Genomic DNA, 17,168 nt, shown 5'->3' with positions numbered 1-17,168 from the left:
GTGTCTTAAGTTTCAGTTCCTCTGAGTATATACCCAGCAATGGAATAGCTGGGTCATATGGCAAATCTATATTTAGCTTCCTGAGGAACCTCCATACTGTCTTCCAGAGTGGTTGCACCATTCTACATTCCCACCAACAATGAATAAGTGTGCCTCTTTCTCCACATCCTCTCCAGCACTTGTCATTTTCTGGTTTTTGGATAATGGCCATTCTGGTAGGTGTGAGATGATATCTCATTGTGGTTTTGATTTGCATTTCCTTAATAGCCAGTGAAGTTGAGCATTTTTTCATATGCTTTTGAGCCATTTGTATTTCCTTTTCAGAAAAATGTCTGTTCATGTCTTTTGCCCATTTTTAAATTGGATTGTTTGTCTTTCTGTTATTGAGATGCAGGATTCCTTTATATATTCGTCATATTAAACCCTTATCTGATATGTGGTTTCCAAATATCATCTCCCATTGTGTAGGTTGCCTTTTGACTTTTCTGACAAAGTCCTTTGATGTACAAAAGTGTTTAATTTTGAGGAGATCCCATTTGTCTATTTGTTCTTTGGTTGCTCGTGCCTTGGGTGTGAGGTCTAAGAAACCACCTCCTTTCACAAGATCTTTAAGATATTGCCCTACATTTTCTTCTAAGAGTTTTATGGTCTTGGTGCTAATGTTTAGGTCTTTGATCCACTTTGAGTTAATTTTGGTATAAGGTGTGAGATGGACATCCTCTTTCATTCTTTTGGAAATGGATATCCAGTTCTCCAAACACCATTTATTGAACAGGCTGCTCTTTCCCAGTTGCTTCGGCTTCACTGCCTTATCAAAGATCAGTTGTCCATAGATGTAAGGGTCTACTTCTGAACACTCAATTCGATTCCATTGATCAGTATATGTGTCCTTATGCCAGTACCATGCTGTTTTGAACACTGTAGCTTTGTAATATGCTTCAAAGTCAGGTAGTGTGAGACCTCCCACTTCGTTCCTCTTTCTCAAGACATTTTTGGCTATTCGGGGCACCTTACCCTTCCAAATAAATTTAGTTATTGGTTTTTCTATTTCTGTAAAGTAAGTTGTTGGGATTTGAATTGGTATTGCATTGAATCTGTAAATCAGTTGAGGTAAAATTGCCATCTTAACTATATTTAGTCTTCCAATCCATGAACATGGTATGTTCTTCCATTTTTTCAGGTCTTGTTCAATTTCTTTTAGCAGTTTCTTATAGTTTTCTATGTAAAGGTCTTTTGTGTCCTTGGTTAAGTTTATTCCTAAATACTTGATTCTTTTGGTTGCTATTGTAAATGGGATTTTTTTCTTGATTTCCTCCTCTTGTTGCACATTACTTGTGTATAGGAACACTACTGATTTTTGCGTGTTGATCTTGTAGCCTGTACTTTGCTGTATTCATTGACTACTTCTAGTAGCTTTGCTGTAGATTTTTCTGGATTTCCTACATATAGAATCATGTCATCTGCAAATAGTGAAAGTTTTACTTCTTCATCTCCAATTTGGATGCCTTTTATTTCTTTTTCTTGCCTAATTGCTCTAGCTAGAACTTCCAGCACAATGTTGAATAACAATCGTGATAGTGGGTATCCCTGTCTTGTTCCTGATCTTAGAGGAGAAGCTTTCAGTCTCTCCCCATTGGGTGTGATGTTAGCTGTGGGTTTTTCATATATTGCCTTTATCATATTGAAAAAGTTCCCTTCTATTCCTATCCTTTGAAGTGTTTTCATCAGGAAAGGATGTTGAATTTTGTCAAATGCCTTTTCTGTGTCAGTCGAGATGATCATGTGGTTCTTCTGCTTTGATTTATTGATGTGGTGTATTACATTAATTGATTTTCTTGTGTTGAACCAGCCTTGCATACCTGGAATAAGTCCCACCTGGTCGTGGTGTGTAATTCTTTTAATGTGCTGCTGGATTCATTTGCGAGTATTTTGTTGAGGATTTTTGTGTCTATATTCATTAAAGAAATTGGTCTATAATTTTCTTTTTTTGTAGTATCTTTGCCTGGTTTTGGGTATTAGGGTGATGATGGCTTCATAGAAAGAGTTAGGTGGCTTTCCCTCTTCTTCAGTTTTTTTGAAGCGATTCAGCAGGATTGGTACTAATTCATTCTTGAATGCTTGGTAGAACTCACATATAAAACCATCTGATCCTGGGCTTTTCCTTTTGGGGAGCTTTTTGATGACTGACTCAATCTCTTTACTTGTGATTGGTTTGTTGAAGTCATCTATTTCTTCTTGAGTTAATGTTGGTTGTTTATGCTTTTCTGGGAAGTTGTCCATTTCATCTAAGTTGTCTAGTTTATTAGCATATAGTTGCTCATAGTATCTTCTCATTATCTCCTTAATTTCTGCAGGGTCGGTAGTTATATTTCCTTTCCCATTTCTGATTGCATTTATTTGCATCTGCTCTCTCTTTTTTTTTGTTAGCCTAGCCAGTGGTCCATCGATTTTATTGATTTTCTCAAAGAACCAACTTCTTGTTTTGTTGATTCTCTCTATTGTTTTCCTGTTCTCAATTGCATTTATTTCTGCTCTAATCTTTGTTATTTCTTCCCTTCTGCTTGCTTTGGGGTTAGTTTGCTGTTCTTTCTCTAATTCCTCCAGGTGAGCAGTTAACTCTTCAATTTTTGCTGTCTCTTCTCTTTTAATATAGGCATTTAGGGCAATAAATTTCCCTCTCAGCACCGCCTTTGCTGCATCCCGTAAGTTTTGATAAGTTGTGTTTTCATTGTCATTTGCCTCGAGGTATTTACTAATTTCTCTTGTAATTTCTTCCTTTACCCACTGGTTTTCTAAGAGGGTGTTGTTTAGCCTCCATATGTTTGTGAATTTTATGACCTTCTGCCTTTTATTTATTTCCAACTTCATTCCATTGTGGTCTGAGAAAGTGTTTTGTATAATATCAATATTTTTAAATTTGTTGAGACTTGCTTTGTGACCCAACATGTGGCCTATCCTAGAGAATGTTCCATTAGCACTTGAGAAAAAAGTGTATCCTGCTGTTGTTGGATGTAGTGTTCTATAAATATCTGTCAAGTCTAGTTCATTTATCATACAATTCAACATCTCTGTTTCTTTAGTGATCCTCTGTCTAGATGTTCTATCCATTGATGAGAGTGGTGTATTGAAGTCTCCAACTATTATTGTAGAGGTATCTATTTCTCCTTTCAGTGATCGCAGTGTTTGCCTCATGAATTTGGGGGCATTCTGGTTTGGTGCATGAATATTTATGACTGTTATGTTTTCTTGATGAATTGACCCTTTTATTAATATATAGTGTCCTTCTTTGTCTCTTTTAATTGTTTCGCTTTTGAAGTCTAACTTGTCTGATATTAATATAGCTACTCCCGCTTTTTTCTGGTTGTTGTTTGCATGAAATATCTTTTTCCAACCTTTCACTTTCAGTCTATGTTTGTCCTTGTGTCTAAGGTGAGTTTCTTGTAGACAGCATATAGATGGGTCCTGTTTTTTAATCCATTCTGCCAGTCTGTGTCTTTTTATTGGGGAGTTTAATCCATTTACATTTAGTGTTATTACTGTAAGGGCAGTACTTTCTACTACCATTTTGTTTTTTGGAATTTATATGTCATACCTTATTTTTTCCTCTCCTTTTACCTTTCCTGATAATCTTCATTTCTGCACTCTTCTCCAACTCTCTCTCTCCTGTCTTTTCCTATCAGCCTGTAGCACTCCCTTTAGTATTTCTTGTAGTGCCGGTCTCTTATTCACAAACTCTCTCAGTGTCTGTTTGTCTGAAAATGTTTTAATCTCTCCCTCATTTTTTAAGGAAAGTTTTGCTGGATATAGAATTCTTAGTTGGCAGTTTTTCTCTTTCAGTAGCTTAAATATATCATGCCACTGTCTTCTTGCCTCCATGGTTTCTGCAGAGAAATCTGTACATAGTCTTATTGACCTTCCCTTGTATGTGATGGATTGCTTCTCTCTTGCTGCTTTCAGAATCCTCTCTTTGTCTTTGACATTGGACAATCTGACCAGTAAGTGTCTTGGAGTAGGTCTATTGGGATGTATTCTATTTGGGGTACGTTGTACTTCTTGAATCTCTAATTTTCTGTCTTTTATAAGAGTTGGGAAATTTTCAGTGAATATGTCTTCTATTACTCTTTCTGCGCCTTTTCCCCTCTCTTCTCCTTCTGGAATACCCATAACACGTATATTTGTGCATTCCATGTTGTCACTCAGCTCCCTAAGACCCTGCTCATATTTTTCCATTTTTTCACCATCTGTTCTTTTGTGTGTATGAATTCGAATGACCTGTCTTCCAGTTCACTGATCCTTTCTTCTGCCTGTTCAAATCTACTGTTGTGTCCCTCCATTGCGTTTTTTTTTTTTTTAATCATCATTTTATTGAGATATATTCACATACCACGCAGTCATACAAAACAAATTGTACTTTCGATTGTTTACAGTACCATTACATAGTTGTACATTCATCACCTAAATCAATCCCTGACACCTTCATTAGCACACACACAAAAATAACAAGAATAATAATTAGAGTGAAAAAGAGCAATTGAAGTAAAAAAGAACACTGGGTACCTTTGTCTGTTTGTTTCCTTCCCCTACTTTTCTACACATCCATCCATAAACTAGACAAAGTGGTGTTTGGTCCTTATGGCTTTCCCAATCCCATTGTCACCCCTCATAAGCTACATTTTTATACAACTGTCTTCGAGATTCATGGGTTCTGGGTTGTAGTTTGATAGTTTCAGGTATCCACCACCAGCTAACCCAATTCTTTAGAACCTAAAAAGGGTTGTCTAAAGTGTGCATAAGAGTACCCACCAGAGTGACCTCTCGGCTCCTTTTGGAATCTCTCTGCCACTGAAGCTTATTTCATTTCCTTTCACATCCCCCTTTTGGTCAAGAAGATGTTCTCCGTCCCACGGTGCCAGGTCTACATTCCTCCCTGGGAGTCATATTCCACGTTGCCAGGGATATTCACTTCCCTGGGTGTCTGATCCCACGTAGGGGGGAGGGCAGTGATTTCACCTTTCAAGTTGGCTTAGCCAGAGAGAGAGGGCCACATCTGAGCAACAAAGAGGCATTCAGGAGGAGACTCTTAGGCACAAATACAGGGAGGCCTAGCCTCTCCTTTGCAGCAACCGTCTTCCCAAGGGTAAAACTTATGGTAGAGGGCTCAACCCATCAAACCACCAGTCCCCTATGTCTGTGGTCATGTTAGCAACCATGGAGGTGGGGTAGGCGAATATCCCTGCATTCTCCACAGGCTCCTCAAGGGGGCACTACATCTTTTTTTTTTTTTTTTTCCCTTGTTTGTCTTTTTTCTTTTCTTTTTTTTTTTTTTTAACTTTCCCTTCTTTTTTCAAATCACCTGTATGAAAAAAAAAGTTAAAAAGAAAACAAACATACAATAAAAGAACATTTCAAAGAGACCATAGCAAGGGAGTAAGAAAAAGACAACTAACCTAAGATAACTGCTTAACTTCTAACATGTTCCTACTTTACCCCAAGAAAGTTACATAATATAGCAACATTTCAGTGAACTTGTTCCTACTACAACCATCAGAAATTAACAGACCATAGTCATTTCTGGGCATCCCCAGAACGTTAAATAGCTTATCTGTTCTTCTTGGAATATTGTTCCCCCTTCCTTAATTGCTCTCTACTGCTAGTTCCCCTACATTCTACATTATAAACCATTTGTTTTACATTTTTCAAAGTTCACATTAGTGGTAGCATATAATATTTCTCTTTTTGTGCCTGGCTTATTTCGCTCAGCATTATGTCTTCAAGGTTCATCCATGTTGTCATATGTTTCACCAGATCGTTCCTTCTTACTGCCGCGTAGTATTCCATCGTGTGTATATACCACATTTTATTTATCCACTCATCTGTTGAAGGACATTTGGGTTGTTTCCATCTCTTGGCAATTGTGAATAATGCTGCTATGAACATTGGCGTGCAGATATCTGTTCGTGTCACTGCTTTCCGATCTTCCGGGTATATACCGAGGAGTGCAATCGCTGGATCGAATGGTAGCTCTATATCTAGTTTTCTAAGGAACTGCCAGACTGACTTCCAGAGTGGCTGAACCATTATACAGTCCCACCAACAATGAATAAGAGTTCCAATTTCTCCACATCCCCTCCAGCATTTGTAGTTTCCTGTTTGTTTAATGGCAGCCATTCTAACCGGTGTTAGATGGTATCTCATTGTGGTCTTAATTTGCATCTCTCTAATAGCTAGTGAAGCTGAACATTTTTTCATGTGTTTCTTGGCCATTTGTATTTCCTCTTCAGAGAACTGTCTTTTCATATCTTTTGCCCATTTTATAATTGGGCTGTCTGTACTATTGTCATTGAGTTGTAGGATTTCTTTGTATATGCAAGATATCAGTCTTTTGTCAGATACATGGTTTCCAAAAATTTTTTCCCATTGAGTTGGCTGCCTCTTTACCTTTTTGAGAAATTCCTTTGAGGTGCAGAAACTTCTAAGCTTAAGGAGTTCCCATTTATCTATTTTCTCTTTTGTTGCTTGTGCTTTGGGTGTAAAGTCTAGGAAGTGGCCTCCTAATACAAGGTCTTGAAGATGTTTTCCTACATTATCTTCTAGGAGTTTTATGGTACTTTCTTTTATATTGAGATCTTTGGTCCATTTTGAGTTAATTTTTGTGTAGGGGGTGAGGTAGGGGTCCTCTTTCATTCTTTTGGATATGGATATCCAACTCTCCCAGCCCCATTTGTTGAAAAGACCATTATGGCTCAGTTCGGTGACTTTGGGGGCCTTATCAAAGATCAGTCGGCCATAGATCTGAGGGTCTATCTCTGAATTCTCAATTCGATTCCATTGATCTATATGTCTATCTTTGTGCCAGTACCATGCTGTTTTGGCAACTGTGGCTTTATAATAAGCTTCAAAGTCAGGGAGTGTAAGTCCTCCCACTTCGTTTTTCTTTTTTAGAGTGTCTTTAGCAATTTGAGGCATCTTCCCTTTCCAAATAAATTTGATAACTAGCTTTTCCAAGTCTGCAAAGTAGGTTGTTGGAATTTTGATTGGGATTGCATTGAATCTGTAGATGAGTTTGGGTAGAATTGACATCTTAATGACATTTAGCCTTCCTATCCATGAACATGGAATATTTTTCCATCTTTTAAGGTCCCCTTCTATTTCTTTTAGTAGAGTTATGTAGTTTTCTTTGTATAGGTCTTTTACATCTTTGGTTAAGTTGATTCCTAGGTACTTGATTTTTTTAGTTGCTATTGAAAATGGTATCTTTTTCTTGAGTGTCTCTTCAGTTTGTTCATTTCTAGCATATAGGAACATTACTGACTTATGTGTATTAATCTTGTATCCCGCTACTTTGCTAAATTTGTTTATTAGCTCTAGTAGGTGTATCGTTGATTTCTCAGGGTTTTCTAGATATAAGATCATATCATCTGCAAACAATGACAGTTTTACTTCTTCTTTTCCAATTTGGATGCCTTTTATTTCTTTGTCTTGCCGGATTGCCCTGGCTAGCACTTCCAGCACAATGTTGAATAACAGTGGTGACAGCGGGCATCCTTGTCTTGTTCCTGATCTTAGAGGGAAGGCTTTCAGTCTCTCACCATTGAGTACTATGCTGGCTGTGGGTTTTTCATATATGCTCTTTATCATGTTGAGGAAGTTTCCTTCAATTCCTACCTTTTGAAGTGTTTTTATCAAAAAGGGATGTTGGATTTTGTCAAATGCTTTTTCAGCATCTATTGAGATGATCAATTGATTTTTCCCTTTCGAGTTTTTAATGTGTTGTAATACATTGATTGTTTTTCTGATGTTGAACCATCCTTGCATGCCTGGAATGAACCCCACTTGGTCATGGTGTATGATTTTTTTAATGTGTCTTTGGATTCGATTTGCAAGTATTTTGTTGAGGATTTTTGCATCTATATTCATTAGGGAGATTGGCCGGTAGTTTTCCTTTTTTGTAGCATCTTTGCCTGGTTTTGGTATTAGATTGATGTTAGCTTCATAAAATGAGTTAGGTAGTGTTCCATTTTTTTCAATGTTTTGAAAGAGTTTGAGTAAGATTGGTGTCAGTTCTTTCTGGAAAGTTTGGTAGAATTCCCCTGTGAAGCCATCTGGCCCTGGGCATTTATTTGTGGGAAGATTTTTGATGACTGATTGGATCTCTTTGCTTGTGATGGGTTGGTTGAGGTCTTCTATTTCTTCTCTGGTCAGTCTAGGTTGTTCATATGTTTCCAGGAAATTGTCCATTTCTTCTACATTATCCAGTTTGTTGCCATACAGTTGTTCATAATATCCTCTTATAATTTTTTTAATTTCTTCAGGATCTGCAGTTATGTCACCTTTTTCATTCATTATTTTGTTTATATGGGTCTTCTCTCTTTTTGATTTTGTCAGTCTAGCTAGGGGCTTGTCAATCTTGTTGATCTTCTCAAAGAACCAACTTTTGGTGATATTTATCCTTTCTATTGTTTTTTTGTTCTCTATGTCATTTATTTCTGCTTTAATCCTTGTTATTTCTTTTCTTCTACTTGGTTTAGGATTGGTTTGCTGTTCATTTTCTAGCTTCTTCAGTTGATCCATTAGTTCTTTGATTTTGGCTCTTTCTTCCTTTTTAATATATGCGTTTAGTGCTATAAATTTCCCCCTTAGCACTGCTTTTGCTGCATCCCATAGGTTTTGGTATGTTGTGTTCTCATTTTCATTCGTCTCTATATATTTAGCAATTTCTCTTGCTATTTCTTCTTTAACCCACTGATTGTTTAGGAGTGTGTTGTTTAACCTCCAGGTATTTGTGAATTTTCTAAGTCTCTGATGGTTATTGACTTCTAATTGTATTCCATTGTGGTCAGAGAATGTGCTTTGAATAATTTCAATCTTTTTAAATTTATTGAGGCTTGTTTTATGTCCCAGCATATGATCTATTCTGGAGAAAGTTCCGTGAGCACTAGAAAAGTATGTGTATCCTGGTGATTTGGGATGTAATGTCCTGTAGATGTCTGTTAAATCTAATTCATTTATCAGATTGTTTAGGTTTTCAATTTCCTTATTGGTCTTCTGTCTGGTTGATCTATCTATAGGAGAGAGTGATGTGTTGAAGTCTCCCACAATTATTGTGGAAACATCAATTGCTTCCTTTAGTTTTGCCAGTGTTTCTCTCATGTATTTTGTGGCACCTTGATTGGGTGCATAGACATTTACGATTGTTATTTCTTCTTGCTGAATTGCCCCTTTTATTAGTATGTAGTGGCCTTCTTTGTCTCTCAAAACATCCCTGCATTTGAAGTCTATTTTATCTGAGATTAATATTGCTACACCTGCTTTCTTTTGGCTGTAGCTTGCATGAAATATTTTTTTCCATCCTTTCACTTTCAATTTCTTTGTGTCCCTGTGTCTAAGATGAGTCTCTTGTATGCAACATATTGATGGTTCATTTTTTTTTGATCCATTCTGCGAATCTATATCTTTTAATTGGTGAGTTTAATCCATTTACATTCAACGTTAAAACCGTGAAGGCATTTCTTGAATCGGCCATCTTATCCTTTGGATTATGTTTGCCATATTTTTCCCTCTCTCTATTAATATCCTTTATTGTACCCATATCGAATCTCTTTAGTACTGAACCTTTCTCCAAGTCTCTCTGTCCTGTCTTTGTTTCTCTGTCTGTAGGGCTCCCTTTATTATCTCCAGTAGGGCAGGTCTCTTGTTAGCAAATTCTCTCAGCATTTCTTTGTCTGTGAAAAATTTAAGCTCTCCCTCAAATTTGAAGGAGAGCTTTGCTGGATAAAGTATTCTTGGCTGGAAATTCCTCTCTCTCAGAATTTTAAATATATCGTGCCACTGTCTTCTTGCCTCCATGGTGGCTGCTGAGTAGTCACTACTTAGTCTTATGCTGTTTCCTTTGTATGTGGTGAATTGCTTTTCTCTTGCTGCTTTCAGAACTTGCTCCTTCTCTTCTATGTTTGACAGTGTGATCAGTATATGTCTCGGAGTGTGTTTTTTGGATTTATTCTATTTGGAGTTCGCTGAGCATTTATGATTTGTGTATTTATGTTGTTTAGAAGATTTGGGAAGTTTTCCCCAACAATTTCTTTGAATACTCTTCCTAGACCTTTACCCTTTTCTTCCCCTTCTGGGACACCAATGAGTCTTATATTCGGACGTTTCATATTATCTATCATATCCCTGAGGTCCATTTCGAGTTTTTCAATTTTTTTCCCCATTCTTTCTTTTATGCTTTCATTTTCCATTCTGTCATCTTCCAGGTCACTGATTCGTTGTTCAACTTCCTCTAGTCTTGTACTATGAGTGTCCAGAATCTTTTTAATTTGGTCAACAGTTTCTTTAATTTCCATAAGAGCATCCATTTTTTTATTTAGTCTTGCAATGTCTTCTTTATGCTCTTCTAGGGTCTTCTTGATTTCCTTCATATCCCGTACTAGGGTCTCATTGTTCATCTTTAGTTCTTTGAGTAGCTGCTCTAGGTGTGTCTCTTCTGGTCTTTTGATTTGGGTGCTTGGGCTTGGGTTATCCATATCGTCTGGTTTTTTTCATATGCTTTATAATTTTCTGTTGTTTTTGGCCTCGTGGCATTTGCTGACCTTGATAGGGTTCTTTTAGGGTTTGTAGACCAGTTGAAGTCCTTATCTCTAATTTATCAGATCTACAGCTTCGTGGAGTACACTTTCTCTAACTAACCAGCAGGTGGCGTCCACGAGCCACCTGTTCTCCACAAGCCAGATCTCCCCTGCTTAGCCTTTTTGGTGAGTGGGGGAGTGAGTCTTGTGGGGCCCAATTGGTGTCCCAAGCTTGCGTGTGTAGTTGGTGTTGCCTGCCCTGTATGTGGGGCGTGTTTCTGGGCAGTCGGGGAGGGGGGGTGGCCCTAACAATCAAATCTCCCTGATGATCCTAGAGTTTTAAAGCTACTGCAATAGTCTAATCCTTCAGTTCAGTCCTGCCACAGTTTGTCTCTGCCACTGACCCACAAGTCTTTGGTATTGGCGTATGGCTCCTGAGACTTGCAAGTGGGCCCCTCTTCCAGGCTGTGCACCCCGGGTCCTCTGTTGAGGGATGACTGTGCTATGTCACAGGTGAGTGCCGTCCCCCCAGGGCAGTTCTGGGCTGCTGGGCTGTGTTGGGAGGCTCCCAGTCTGCTCAAATGATGGCTGAATGGGGCTCTGTTAATTCACACTGCTCCCCCTTCCCAGCTCTGGGACATTCAGCTGAGGTTGCAGGGAAGGCTAATGTCCACGCCCAGTTTTGTGGTGTGTGCCTGTTATTTGAAGCACTTCCGTCACACTGGGTTGTCTGGGGCAGCTCTGGGCTATGGGGCTGGCGATGGGCAGGAGTGTTTCCTGTCCACCAGGATGGTGGCTGTGAGCGGACACCCCCCTTTTCTTGGGAAGTTGTGTTGTTTAGTGAATCCATTGCGTTTTTCATCTCCTCCATTGTGGCCTTCATTCCCATGAGTTCTGCCATTTGTTTTTTTAAGTTTATGAATTCTTCTTTGTTGTCAGCCAGTGTCTTCTTTATATCCTTCAGCTCTTTTGCTATATCTTCCTTCATTTCATCAAATTTATTTAGCATTAGTTGCCTCCACTCCTGTGTCTCAGCTGAGCTATTAGTTTGTTCCTTTGGCTGGTCCGTGTTTTCGTGTTTCCTGGTATGGCTTGTTATCTTAAGTTGTCTAGGCATCTGATTTTCTTGATTAGTTTATTTTGGAGCTTGTTTTCTGTCTTTCACCTAGTGGTTTTCTTGTTGGTTGGCTTTGTTCTCTGGCCTCTGTTATTCAGTTCAACTTATTCTAGACCTCTAACTTAGGTTCTATTTAGTTGATTAGAATTTTTCCCCTCTTGTTTTTTCTGTTTCTTGCTCTGCCTCTATGTAACCTTTTTGTGACTTTTTGTGAGTCAGATTTTCCAGTCTAGTGAGGCCCAGGTCTCATTGGGAGGGTATGGAGTTTTCCTGAGAATGAGACCCTCCTATGAGGCCTTTAGAATTGGTGCTTTTCCTCTCCTGTCCAGCAGGTGGCGCTGGCCGCCCCGCAGCTCCCCCACCAGTGTAAGGAGGTGTGGAGACTTTAGTTCTCCTGGTGACTCTGATCCTGTCAGGGGTGTGGCTGACTGAAGCCGGAATCTGAATTCCTGCCCCTGGGGTCTGAGTTCCCAGAAGGAGGACTGCCAGTTGAGCTGGACCTCCCTCCACTCTCCCAATCCTCAGAACTCCAGTTGTCTCTCAGGGGCACTATTCCCTTCTCCTCTCTCCTCTTTGGGGCCTCTCCAGGTAGATTCCTTGGTCAGCCTGAGTTGCCAATTAAAGACGGGGGTGGAGGCCTTCAGTAGTGAATACGGAATTCAAAGACACTGTGGGTACTCTGTCTCCCCCTAAGCCCAGCCTAGTCCCTCAACCTGGGCTTTCCGATAGAAAATAACCACATATATTACCTTTAGATTTAAGAAAAAAAAAAAAGAAAAGAAAAGAAATCAAGAAAAAGAAAAAAGGGAAAAAGAAAAAAAAGAGTCCCTTTTAAAAGTCTTTCCCCAGCCTGGAAGTTTTGTCAGTGTCAGAATAGAGCATTTAAAGATATGCTTTGGGCTATTGTCTGATATTTACTCTCCAGCAGCCTCAGTTCCACCCCTGCCGGGGGCTATTGAAATGCAAAAAGATAAGGGATCAGTGAGAAGCCAGAAGGGACAAAATGTAGGGGGAAAATAATGGCTTTTTTGGAGTCTGGGAATGGGTGCCCGCTTTTACGTGCTTCCACTTCTCGGAGCCCAGCCCTTCTTTAGCACCCCAGCTCCCAAAGTTAGCTAATTAATTTGTTAATTAATTCTGCAGTTGAGGCTGGGTTGAGCCTCCCTTCTTGCCCTCAGCAGATTGCTGTTTTTTCGTTTTTTTTTCCCCCCTTTTCAGGGAGCCGGCAGCAAGACAGTCTGTGAGGTCTGGGTGGGGAGGGGCGCCAGACCCCTGGTCCAGGGAACTTACAATGTTCGCTACGATCTCAGCTTTTCCTCCAATTCCAAATTTGCGTCCGATGTGTGACTGGTTACTGGAGACCCCGAAAACACTGTTTCATATAGTTCTTGGGTAATTGCCAGCTGCTCTAGGGGAGAGACGAAATTCTGCTCCTCACCAGTCCGCCATCTTGCCTGCCGCCAGGTATTAACTTTTAAGAATATTTTAAACAGCCTTCCTGGATTATCACCCTTACTGAAAAAAAAAAAAGAAAGGAAAAATGAAAAACTGGACAAAATTTATGAGACAATTGCTTTCAGTTACTGGACGATAGAATGCAGGACTGTGATCCTTGAAAGAAGGGAAACAAATAAGGAGAGCTCTACAGTCATCCTAGCTTTCTGCCTGAAGGTACATTCCAAATTGCAGAGCAGGAACAGGGATCTTCAACATGGGAAAAGGAATTTTGAAGATAGGATCAAGGTTAAGGAACTTGAAAAAGGGAGATTATCCTATGTTACCTGGATGAGCCCAGTCTAATTACAGGAGTCCTTAAAAGTGGAAGAGAAAGGCAAAACAGGAAGTCAGAGAGATGGCAGCATGAGAAGGATTCATGCTTTTATATATTGCTAAAATATAAAAGGCCCTGTGCAAGGACTATAGAGAGGTCTCTAGGAGCTAAGGCCAGTGAGAAAATGGAGACATCATTCTTATAAACTCATGGAATTAGATTCTGCCAACAGTAGAATGAGTAATGAAACAGATCCTCCTCTAGAGCCTCTAGGGAATTTAGCCCTGTTGACACTTTGATTTTAGCCTGGTGAGACCTGTTTCAGACTTATGACCTACAGATAATAAATTTGTGTTGTTTTAAGTTAATAAATTAGTGGTAATTTATTACAGCAGTGATAGAAAACTAATACACTAATCAATAACATAAAGATATTTAGAGAATACCAGATATGTAGAAGTTAAATAACACACTTCTAGATAACCCATAGGTCAAAGGAGAAATCAAAAGGGAAATTGAACATATTTGGAAGTGAATTATAATGAAAACAAATTTATCAGAATTTGAGGGATGTGGCTACAATGTGCTTGGATAAAAATTTACCACAACAGAAGAAAAGTCTAAAATGATCTAAGTTTCTACCTAAGAAACTAAAAAAAAAAAAAAAATAGAGCATAATTAAACCCAAAGCAAGTAGAAGGAAGGCAAAAATAAAGATAACAGCAGAAATCAACTGAATAAAGGAGAAGATCCGTATGATTGTCTAAGTACATGTGGAAAAGCATTTGACAGAATTCACACCCATTCATGGTAAAATCTCTTGGCAAACAAAGACTAGAATGGAATTTTCCTCAGCCAGAGGAAGGTCAGCTATAAAAAACCCTACAGCTAATATCATACATAATGTTGATAGACTGAATGCTTTCCCCCTAAGATGAGGAGCAAGGCAAAGATGTTCTCTCTTATCATTTCTATTCAACACTGTACTCGAGGTATTAGCCAGCACAATCAAGGAAAGGGAAAAAAGCATATGGATTGGAAAAGAAGACTTAAAACAGTGTTTATCTGTGCACATGATCTTGCTTGTAGAGACTCCTGTTGAACTGACGGAAGAGCTGCTAGAAATAAAAAACAAGTTAAGCAAGATCACAAGATACAAGGTCAGTTTACAAATATGAAGTCTGTGTCTATATGTTACTGATGAGTAATTAAACAGAAATAAAGTAATATCGTTTATAATGACATCAAAAGCATGAAATGCTTAGAGATACATTTAACAAAAATTGGGTTAGACCTGTATACTGAAAACTAAAAAACATTGCTGACAGAATTTTTAAAGTCCTAAATAAAAGAAGCAACATACCATATTCATGGATCAGGAGACCAATATTTTTAAGATGTCAGTTTTCTCCAAATTGGTCTATAGATTGAATATAATCCCAGTCAATATCCTAGCAGGGAGTTTTGTAGAAATTCACAATCTGATTCTAAAATTTTCATGGAAATTCAAAGACCCTAGTATAGGGTTTGGCAAACTGGTTTGCAGGCCAAATCTGGCCCACCACCTGTTTTTGTAAAGTTTTTTCGGAACACTGCCACACTTACTCATTTACATATTGTCTGTAACTGCTTTTGGGCTTTAGCAGCAAAGTTGAATAATTGCAACGGAGACCGTATGGCCCGTGAAACTTAAAATATTTACTCTCTGGCCCTTTGCAGAAAAAATTACCGATCCCTGCCCTAGAGTTTCTAAAGCTATTCTGAAAAAGATGAAGAAAACTGGAGAACTTAAACTGTCTGATTTCAAGACTTTGTGAAGCCTTCAGTAATCAAGGCAGTGGATAATTGACATAGGCATACGCAGCAATGGAACAGAATAGAGCATAGAATTAGACCTATAAATGGTTAATTGATTTTTGACAAAGGTTACAAAGTAATTCAATGGATAAATGGTAGTCTTTTCAACAAATGGTGGTGGAACAACGAGATATCCATTTTTAAAAAATTGATCCTTAAACTTTACTTCACAGTATATACAAAAATCAACTTAAAATGGCTCATAGGCCTGAATGTAAAAGCTAAAACTAATAACCTTCTAGATGAAAACATAGGAATCTTCTGATGAAGAATTCTTAGGACACATAAAGCCATAAAGCACAAACCGTAAAGTTAAAAATTGCTCAATTGTACTTCAAAGTTTTAAAAAAAATGTCCAAGTATACTGTTAGGAAATTGCAAAGGTAACCTGGCAAAGAACTTGATTCTGGAATGCATAAAGAATATAATAGTAAATATTATGATAGCAAGTATTTTTGTTTCTAGAATATAATAGAAAGGAGGCAAACAACTCAACAAAAAATGTTTGATGTTAACAGACATTTCACCAAAGTAGATATGGATGGCAAATAAGCACATGAAAAGATGGTCAGTGTTACGTGTTTAGTCATTAAGAAGTTTAGTCATAGGGAATTTGTTTTTAATTCATTTTTATTGAGATATATTCACATACCATGCAGTCATAAAAAACAAAGCGTACATTCAGTTGTTTACAGTACCATTATATAGTTGTGCATTCATCACCAAAATTAATTTCAGTCATAGGAATTATAAGTTAAAACCATAAAGAGATATCCCTACCTACTCATGGTGTCTTAGTAATTATGCAATCTTAGGTTGCCATTGAATCTAACGTAAGTTTGGAGATGATGATGTACCTTAGAGGACACATTTGTGGTTGAAATGTTCTTGATAGATTTTGTCAAATTAAATAGTGGTAAAGATGTTTGGAAGCTATTCAGGCTCTTACTGTTATTTGTCAGTGAATTAGAAATCAGTGGTTAATTTGTCATTCTTAGGATTTTTTATCATACTGATGTTGTAAATTTGTTAGGCCTCAACTTAGTCAGATACATTTTATGTTGTTAGCTACCTTATGGTATCGGTAGACTTCAGTTGCCAAAGCTTGCTAGGTAGAATAAAATGTGAAAGATAGCTGTGCAGAATATTTGGATTGTATTCAGACCCAAGTAAACATGTGAAGGGTTTCTGAGAGGGTAAATAAAGATTTCAAGTTGTTGAGGATTTGGAGCAACTGGAATTCATATTCATCGCTGGTGGGGATGCAGAGTGGTATAGGCACAATGGAAAACAGTTCAGTAGTTTTTTATAGTAAGGATATGTTTAACTTTATATGACCAAGAAATTCCATTCCTGGGTATTAACTGTGGGATGGGGTGGGTCCCAAAGAATTGTATAGGAATGTTTATAGCAGCTTTATTTATAATATCCCCAAATTGGAACAACCCCAAAACCCATCAACAAGTGACTGGATGAGCATAGTGTGATATATTCATATGATGGAATTCTACTTACCAACAAAAATCAAAGAACTCCTAATATTTGCAATAACGTGGAAGTATCTCAGATTATGCTCTGCACATTGAAACAAGCCAGACACAAAAGACTACATACGGTGTAATTCTATTTATATGAACTCGAGAAAAGGCAAATCATTAGTTATAAGAAAACACATCAGTGGTTGCCTAGAGCTAGAATTGGGGATTGAGTTTTTTGGCTGATTTGAAATAGTCTATATTGTGATTGCAGTGTTGGATACACAGTTATATACATTTGCCAAAAACTCATTGAACTGTATACTTAAAATGAATGCGTTTTAATGTGTCTAAATTATACCTTAAAGTAATTTTTTTAAAAG

General features: G+C 38.1%; 1 protein-coding gene across 4 annotated transcripts in view; it reads left to right on the top strand.

The window, feature by feature from the left end:
* YES1 (YES proto-oncogene 1, Src family tyrosine kinase) overlaps positions 1-17,168 on the top strand; it is a 121,670-nt gene that overhangs the window by 47,102 nt on the left and 57,400 nt on the right. The window contains exon 3 of one of the 4 annotated variants that reach the window (XM_037806014.1): positions 14,543-14,613. The exons of the other annotated variants lie outside the window; for them this stretch is intronic. The gene's annotated coding sequence lies outside the window, so the exon portion shown is untranslated. The remainder of the gene's footprint in view (positions 1-14,542; positions 14,614-17,168) is intronic. 4 annotated transcript variants of the gene reach the window in all.

The sequence above is a fragment of the Choloepus didactylus genome, chromosome 16, assembly GCF_015220235.1.
Source record: "Choloepus didactylus isolate mChoDid1 chromosome 16, mChoDid1.pri, whole genome shotgun sequence".
In the NCBI taxonomy this organism is placed as follows: domain Eukaryota; kingdom Metazoa; phylum Chordata; class Mammalia; order Pilosa; family Megalonychidae; genus Choloepus; species Choloepus didactylus.
This window is presented reverse-complemented; position numbering and strand designations above follow the sequence as displayed.